At 41.6% G+C, this 8,908-nt stretch overlaps 1 long non-coding RNA gene across 1 annotated transcript in view; it reads left to right on the forward strand.

The window, feature by feature from the left end:
• Positions 1 to 4,070, forward strand: part of LOC134299299 (uncharacterized) — a 51,066-nt gene extending 46,996 nt beyond the window's left edge. Inside the window, exon 4 of the long non-coding RNA XR_010006483.1 lies at positions 1,621 to 4,070. This is a non-coding gene — a long non-coding RNA (uncharacterized LOC134299299). The remainder of the gene's footprint in view (positions 1 to 1,620) is intronic.
• Positions 4,071 to 8,908: the final 4,838 nt, after the last annotated feature.

Raw genomic sequence — 8,908 nt, forward strand, 5'->3', positions numbered from 1 at the left:
AGAACTTTGGGCTAATGGGTTCTCTAAGGTCTTCACCTGGAAATTGCCTCAAAACAAATACTGTGTAGCTGCCCTGCCTGATTTAAGGCAGGGCAGCTGCAGAACTAGTAAATCTCCATTGTGGTTTCAACATTTGCCAAGTTGTGCATGAAGAAGGGTGGGGAAAGTAAGCAGGAGAGCAGATAAACTCGAAATATAAATAACTCAGAGGCACTCAGAGGTGCAAATACACCCAAAAGGACGGCAAAGATCACAATGCATTGTCAGTATTTGTGAGTTGTCAGGGATGTGGGTGTCTTCTTTGAGGGCTCCCAGGCACAAATCTCTTCTCAATTGCTAGTGCACTGCATAATGTGGGAGGTTACTTTTCTGCACATGTCAGATTATTCCGTGCAAAGAAGAAACCAGTCCCTTATCTTTGCATTGCTGACAACACCATTTAAAGTTTTCAACGAATGCTTGTGGTTCCTGGCATCTTTCTTGAAAGCATATCTTGATTATTCTTTTTTTGCAGAATACACAGTTTTATTTTTTATTAGAGCTAGCATATGAATTGCAAGTCATGATGTCTCCAGTTTAAATCTTGCCTTGCCCATAACCTTATCATTATTTCACAACCTTCCCAATGTCAATTATGGGTAGCCCTGAAGATGTTAGATCCTGACAGGTTTTCCAAGGGGGCAAGGTCAGACTTGGTTGGCGCTTAAATGAGAGACCAGGTGCTGTAGGATATATTTCAGAAGACAACAACAGCAAACCACCAGTATTAGTTGCCCAATAAAATAAGGTAAGGTAAAGGTTTTCCCCTGATATTAAGTCTAGTCGTGTCCGACTCTGGAGGTTGGTGCTCATCTCCATTTCTAAGCCAAAGAGCCAGCATTGTCTGTAGACACCTCCAAGGTCATGTGGCCGGCATGACTGCATGGAGTGCCCATTCCCTTCCCGCCGGACCTATTTATCTACTAACATTTGCATGTTTTCGAACTGCTAGGTTGGCAGAAGCTGAGGCTAACAGCAGGGCCTCATCCCGCTCCACAGATTCTAACTGCCAACCTTTTGGTCAGCAAGTTCAACAGCTCAGCAGTTTAACTCATTGCACCACCAGGGAAGAGAATTCCCCATAATATGATTATGGGATATAAATACTCTAGACTAGAGCAGCTCCTAATGGTTAATTTTACACAATCACAGGAAGTAAAACTTAAATAGTGTGGGCCAGCATGTATAACAGTCTTGATAACCAAAGGGGCTCCAAAGTACATCTTCTATACTATAATAAAACTGAAAAATGTGTATGTGCGTATGTGGAAGAGATGTCCACTTACACAGACAGCCTCCCGCCTCCACAAACAGTTATAGTTCTCACTGAGCAGGAGACACCAATGGCCCTCCCTCCACTGACATGCAGGTTGTATTGAGTGCCATGAACATGTAGCCCAAACCCTGCCAGTATCTTCCACAAACACCATTCTGCCCCCCACCCAAGTGAAGGCTTTCATGCAGGGACAATTTCATTCTAGATGTTCTGTTTTTCCTCCAGAATGGACATCCCAGGGTTCCTTAATTTGCATGAGACCACCCACTGCCTCTCCCTTAACCCTTTCCTATCCTTTTTTATAGCAGTTAACAGAGGAATTGATCGGCAACTGAACAAGAGGTTTGGGGAGAATTGACCATGATTTACAAGAGTTGTACTTGACCTACATCCAGAGAGCACTGTGAACCCAACCAACAATGGATCTGGATCACATTTGCCATGGATGATGGGACTTGCAGTACCTTCACTGATACTGTGATCCCCACTGGCAATGGACTGAGACCAGACTTGGAACAGAGAAGCCCCATGACCAACTGAATATACTGCAGGGGTTAGTGGGAACGAACCTTGATTCTGGGAGTTCAGTTAAACCAATGAACCCAGCTGATGTCAGATCTGGACCACAATTGACACACAGACCCAACATGGCCAACTGTGCATACAGGCAGGAGTTGGGGGTGATTGCCCTGGGAATCTGGGAGTTGTAGTTCACCCTTATCCAGACAGCACTGAACCCAGCCAACGACGAATCTGAGCCAAACTTAACTGATATTACCTAACATCCCAAAACAAAAAATGCCGTCTTCTAATAACGCGGCCACCGCCAGGTCCCCAAGTTAGTCTACAATAAGATTTCCCCTGCAGTAGTTCTGATTGGAACAAGGGCTCTGCTAGTGTTGAGTCAGAGTAATTGCAGGATACATGGTAGTCAAGTCAAAATGGATTTGCTGCCCTGGCAGTAACAGATTCACTTGCCAACTAACTCTTACATTGAAATAAATAACTACCTAATATGTTTGACAGTCGGAGACTTGATCATGCTAATTGACATTTTAAAAACAATTTAAACAAATCGAAAGCACTATGTTTTCTATTATGAATTGCATTGCATATGTTAGTCACTGAAACAGAAAGAAATTGCTTACACAATTATAGTTATGGGAGAAGTAGAGTCTAACTACTTGTTTCATTGTAGATTTCAGGTGGAGTACAGAATCCATTATAGGCAAGTGGTCAGTTGGTGGAGAAGGGAGAAAGGAGTTGAGCTTTTTTCCTGTTTTGGATTTTTATCAGATCCATCAGGGAAACAAAAAGAAGTAAAAGAACAGCTACCTCCTCCCTCCCACCCTCCCCAAATGCCCTGAGTACAAGAAGAAGACCAGATGTATTTGGAAGACAAAGTTGTATATATTTGCCCTTACCTCTAGCTCACATACTAAGAGGTCACCTTTCCAGTCAGGTATAGAAGTATGTAGAAAAGTTTTACCCGTCATTAAATAATGATATTCCTTAACCAGGTTAGAAAATGGTTATGTCCAAATTATATTAGGGACACTGGGCAGGAATGAAGGCAATCACTTGTTCTTTGGACCCTTGCCCAACTTGGTTAATAAAATTGGCAGGGGGGTGGGACTGGCAGAGCGGGTGAATGTGCTGGTGAATGTCTCCCTGACCCCAAGGCACAATGCCAATTCATTGTAGGGAGGCAGTAGTAAGACCTCTACTAAAGAAATCAGCAACCTTCGGCCAGTATCAAATCTCCCCTTTCTGGGCAAGGCTCTAGAAAATATGGTAACAGGAAACCTATTATCTGAATCCATTTCAATCTGGTTTCAGACCCGGATATGGAATAGAGACGGCATTGGTCAGCTTGGTGGATGATCTACGATGAGAGTTAAACGAGGGGAAGTGTGTCCCTGCTGGTTCTCCTGGGCCTCTAAGCAGCATTTGATACCACCAACCATGGTATCCTTCTGGGACGCCACTCTGGGATGGGATTGGGAGGCACTGTTTTACAGTGGCTCCGATCCTTCCCGGAAGGGTGGACCCAGATGGTGGTGCTGAGGACTCCGCTTCCAGGCTAAATCCAAAGTGCTGGAAGCCAGTCCGCTTCCAGGCTAAATCCAAAGTGCTGGCTATTACTTATAAAGCTCTAAACGGTTCGGGCCCAGACTATTTGAAAAACCGCATCTCCATATATAAACCAACACGGGCACTGCAGTCTACAGAGGGGACCCCACTCACGTCTCAAGCACGGTTGGTGGGGACAAGAATGAGAGCCTCTTCCATGATCGTTCCCCATCTCTGGAACTTCCTCCCTGAAGAAATAAAAATGGGGCCCCCTCTTGTCTCCTTTAAAAATTTCTGAAAACTCATCTATGCACTCGAGCCTATGAAGAGGAGGAGGACTAGAACATTTTAATATACAACTTTGCTTTGATACTGGAAACTCACCCTGGCTCTGTTGGCTGCTGTAAACCATTCTATATTTTTAATGCATTTAGTTGTTTAGATTTTATTATGTTTCAGATGTGTTTGAAGAGATTTATTATGTTTATTCAAGTACTTAATTTTTGGCTAGTTATTATAAGTTGTATAAGATGTTGATTTACTTTTTGTTTTGATTTGGTTTCTCTGTCTGTCTGTTTTTATTATAGCATTAAATGTTTGCCACTTTTTGCCTGGAAACCACCCTGAATCCCCCATGGGAAATAAGGCAGGTTATAAATAAAGTTTATTATTTTTATCCCTATTTTGGTTGGGAATCGTGGCTGAGTGTTTCTTTTTGCACTAAAATTTTTCCTAGCCATCACGGCCTCTGGATTTTGGAACTATAGGCCATAGAGTATTTCCTCCCCCGCAAAGAGCTGTAACATTTTTCATAGTTACATTTTATTCCATAACTCTATTCAGGTACCCAGAAGAACATTACAGTGTATATTGTTATGTTAGAGAGAACATGAGAGCGCAAGCAAATATCACAGGCTAATGTATAAAACCTGCTCTACCTAGATCCCAAATTAATCATTTTTCCTTTTATCATGCAAATGATATCCAAAATAAAATAGTGGTGAATCTCCAAATGAAGACACATTTCCACTGTGTATACTTCCATGTCTTGTTGTCTCTTTTATGTAGTGTAGCTTATCTTGAAATGCAGTTAAGCACAAAAGAGAACACCTTCTTTTGAAAGCCCTTTAGCCCCATGAGCTCATACGAGTCATAACATCATCATTCATAATGACTGATAAGAAACCATTTTCCCTACGCCTCTTATAATGTTATAATCAGTGAGAAGGCTTTCATCTGAGTTGCCTTAGGAAAGTTGTGAGGAGCAGGAGAGGTTCTCACCAGAAAATGTAGCTTTGGTTTTAAATGAATAATGGTGTCGCTGAATAACTGAGCTCATTAATACCCTTTGATGTTTCAGGAAATTCACATGATGTTAGATAGATCCTTAGGGCCTGAATCCATAAACAGCTTGGGCTTTTTATTGTAGGGACATATAATTCAAGGGACAATATAGCTGTAACTCTTATGTTCATATCACCCTGACAGCTGAAAATGCTCCTGAGCAAAACCTTTCCATAAAGGCCTACAAAAACATTGCAAAACCTAATTCAGTATGAAGAGTTCTGGGCCCTGAGGTGAAAAGCAGTCAGAAAAGATGCCCGAGATTGGCACAGGGCCCAGCAGATGAGATCTTCACTATACAGGTATAGCAGGTGGATTCCACATTAACTGTCATCACTGTATCCAATGAGAATTATTTAATTTAGGAGGCTGGGCAAGAGCTCTCTGGAAAAGAAATCTATAGGTCTTCACCAAATAACAAATTCCAAGATTTCATATAAAAGACACATGGTAATTAAAGAGCATCCGGTGAACCCAAATGGTGGAGCTGGAGGACTCCTGTTCGACTCCCTTGCCTGTGGCCTGTGGGGTCCCTCGGTTCAATTCTGTCCCCCATGCTGTTTAACATTTACATGAAACCGCGGGGAGAGATCATCCAGTTTTGGAGTTCAGTGTCAAATTTACGCAGACTACACCCAACTCTATTATTCCTTTCCACTAAAAGCCAAGGATGCCGTTCTGATTCTGAACCAATGCCTGTCATCAGTGATGGACTGGATGAGAGCTAACAAACTGAAACTAAATCCAGACAAAACAGAGGTACTCCTGGTCAGTTGAAAGGTGGATTGGGGTGTGGGATTACAACTTGTGTTGGATGGGGTCGCACTCCCCCTGGAGATACAGGTTCGCAGTCTGGGTGTGCTCCTGGATTCGTAGTTGACCCTGGAACCCCAGGTATAGGCGGTGGCCAGGAGTGCCTTTGCACAGCTAAAACTTGTGCACGACCTTAAGACTTGGCCATGGTAGTCCATGCCTTAGTCACATCCACTTTGGACTACTGCAATGCTCTCTACCTGGGGCTGCCTTTGAAGATAGTTCGGAAACTACAGCTAGTTCAGCGATTGGCAGCCAGGTTACTAACTGGAGCCCCGTACAGGGAGAGAACCACTCCCATGTTGCAGCAGCTCCACTGGCTGCCGGTCCGTTTCTGAGCTAAATACAAAATGCTGATCATTAACTATAAAGCCCTACATGGCTCAGGTCCAGGCTATTTGTCAAATCGAATCTCCTTATATAGGATATCTCGGGCACTTCGGTCAGTGAAGGAGGCCCTGTTTTTGGTCCCACCCCAATCACAAGCGTGGCTGGTGGGAACAAGAGGATGGGCCTTCTCCGTGATCACCCTCTACCTCTGGAACTCCCTCCCTAAAGAAATAAAAATGGCCTCACCCTCTTCTCCTTTAAGAAATAAAGACACATCTATGCATCTTAGCATACAGGGATGAGGAAGATTAACATAATTGCCACCCCATAGAAGCTATGGTCTAAGTGAAACTACAATTTAATTTGGTCTGGGTATACGCTCACTCTGTGCAATAATGCTTTTACATTTATTGTTTTTTCTAATTGGAATTTTTATTATAATGAGTATGTTATCTCATTTTATATTTTTTGATATTAAGTGAAGTAGTTGTGGCATTTGCTGTTTTATATGTATGTTAAGCGTCCTGAGTCCGTCCCCTCTGGAGAGAGAGGGTGGTCCAGAAATAATGATGATGATGATGATGATAATTATTATTATTATTACAATAAAGTACACATCCCTGTAATGTTACTTTTGAACTTGAGCCTCATCATGGCACATTACCATAAATAAAGTAGTGTGTTGTCAGAGTTTGTTACTTGCAGGCTCTGAAGACAAGGAGGTCCGGGTGACAGAAGATGCTGAGCAGAAGTAAAGACAGAAGAATGGGCCAGTAAGAAAATGGATAGTGCCATGTCATTATCACAGGCAATCTCTTAAAGGTTTTAGTCTGAACTAAGATATTTATATAGAATGCTGAACTTATGGGGGCATAGATCAGCATCCTGGAGAGCTCCTTTAAAGTTCAAATTTAAACACAGAGTGTCCTCATCACTATACTAGCAAGGAAACTACTGGTATTGTATTCAACTGCAATTGGCAACTGAGAGACAGCTAAGAACATATCCATAGGCAGTGTAAGCAACTTAGGCAACTAAATGCTTTCCTAAAGAACTCAATAAAAGGCACAACTCAAAACCTTAATAAAGCTGGAAAGGGTTATGTTAATCCAGACTAGTGATGACTCTATTCACGGCACTTCTTTTTTATGGAGAAGAATGGATTCCCTTTAGACTATGTGATGTGGTGTTGGTCTCATCAAGTCAAAAACTTTTTGAGTGATTACGGTCAATCCAACACACTAACAACCATGAGGTATAGCCAGGTGTCTCCTTAGTATCAAATTAAAACCTGTGGGTCCTGTGATCCAACTATTCCAGAATTTCAACATAAGTCAGAACAAGATTTCCCAGATTTTGGTCTTCCAGCTGTTTTGGACTTCAGATCCCTGAATTCCCAACTACTGGGGCTTCTGGGTGTTGAAATCCCAGACAGCTAGAGGATCAATATTTCAAAACCACTTATCACACATCAAAAGTCACTGTGGTTGATCACCAAGACCCATCACAGCCAACCCATGCTTAGTCAAAACCATGTCACCGAAGTAAATAGTTACAAACAACAAGTTACTTCTGTTTTTGCAGTTAAAAAAACCCTGTATTAACTGCTAGAAAAAATCATAGCTTAAAAATAGGTCTAAAAACTATGTAGAGTCAGAAATCAGAATGCAAATTTCAGCTATTAAAACCTGTCTCACAAAGCTTGTAGGTAAAATGCAGCACTGGCTTTCTCATTAATGAATTAAAATGAATAGGTAATTTTAGGCCATGATTCAGGGTTCATGTGTTATTATTGTTGGAATAATTCCAATAAAATGTAATTCTACAGCCATGTTTCCCTCTTCACTTGCTGACCTATTAAGATGTGTTGTCCTTGCATCAGAACGTGCTATAGAAAGGACACAGCAGAATTCCTAGTATGTTCTGGAGTAATTTTTGAAGTTTTTTAAAGACAAATTAAAAGCTTAAAAAAAGGAAAAATGGCTTAATCGCACCAGGTTTGAAGTGAGTGAAGCTTTCTAGGTTTTGTGGTATAAAGAGATTAACAAAAGGGGGGATATGAGTACATATGTAACAAACAAATGTTACATATAGTAAATCTTCAAAACAATCAGGAGTCTATGCACATGTGCATATACACATTGGCCAAATAGGTGTGAAGGTCTGTGGGGAAATCTTCTCAAATGTCATGGAATAGCTCACCAGCATTTTCTACCCTAGTTTCCTCATCAGAATGGCATTGCAGAAAGAAAAAATAAAAGTTTGATAGAAATGACTAGAATTATGCTTCTGGATTCTGAATTGCTACAGTGTTTGTGGCTGAAGTTACGTGTTGTGCCAATTATCTGCAGAACAGACTGCCAAGTGCAGGAAAAGCAGTAACTCCTTATCAATAACCGGTGAATCACCTAAAGGCTTTCGGCTCTAAAGCTTTTGAATTTATCCCAAAGCAGAAAAGATCTGGGAAATGATACTTTAGGTAAGGACAGAGCTTCAGAAAATTTATTTTTCTGGACCACAGCTTCCAGTATCCCACAGCCAGCATGTCCACTGCTCACACTGGTTAAGGACTTGGGAGAGTTGCAATCCAAAAATAACTCTTTCAAGCCCCATCTAATGTCTCAACTTGTCCTGAAGATATTTTTCTAAATATGTTAATTCTATCCCCAGTCTCTGTAGTAATTGCGACATCACATCAGAGAATGCATATACATCAAATTCAGAATGTATATATCTATAACACACATACACACAGAGTGAGCCTTCTGTATCTGTGGAGAATTAATTCCAGGACCCTGTGCAGATACAAAAAAAATGCAGATGCTTGTAAGTCCCTATTAAAAATGGCATAGGGCAGCAGCTAATCAAACAGGTGTAATGTCCCCTAGGTGTAATGTACTCTTCATAATCCCTTGCAAGGCAGAAGCAGGTGGTTCCCTGATGGCTGAGGCTTGCTGCTGCCTCCCCTGCTGTCCTGTGCTATTTTTAATAAGGTCTTACAAGCCTCGCCTCAAGTTTGCAATCTCTTTGCAA

The sequence above is a fragment of the Anolis carolinensis genome, chromosome 5 (assembly GCF_035594765.1).
Source record: "Anolis carolinensis isolate JA03-04 chromosome 5, rAnoCar3.1.pri, whole genome shotgun sequence".
NCBI lineage: Eukaryota > Metazoa > Chordata > Lepidosauria > Squamata > Dactyloidae > Anolis > Anolis carolinensis.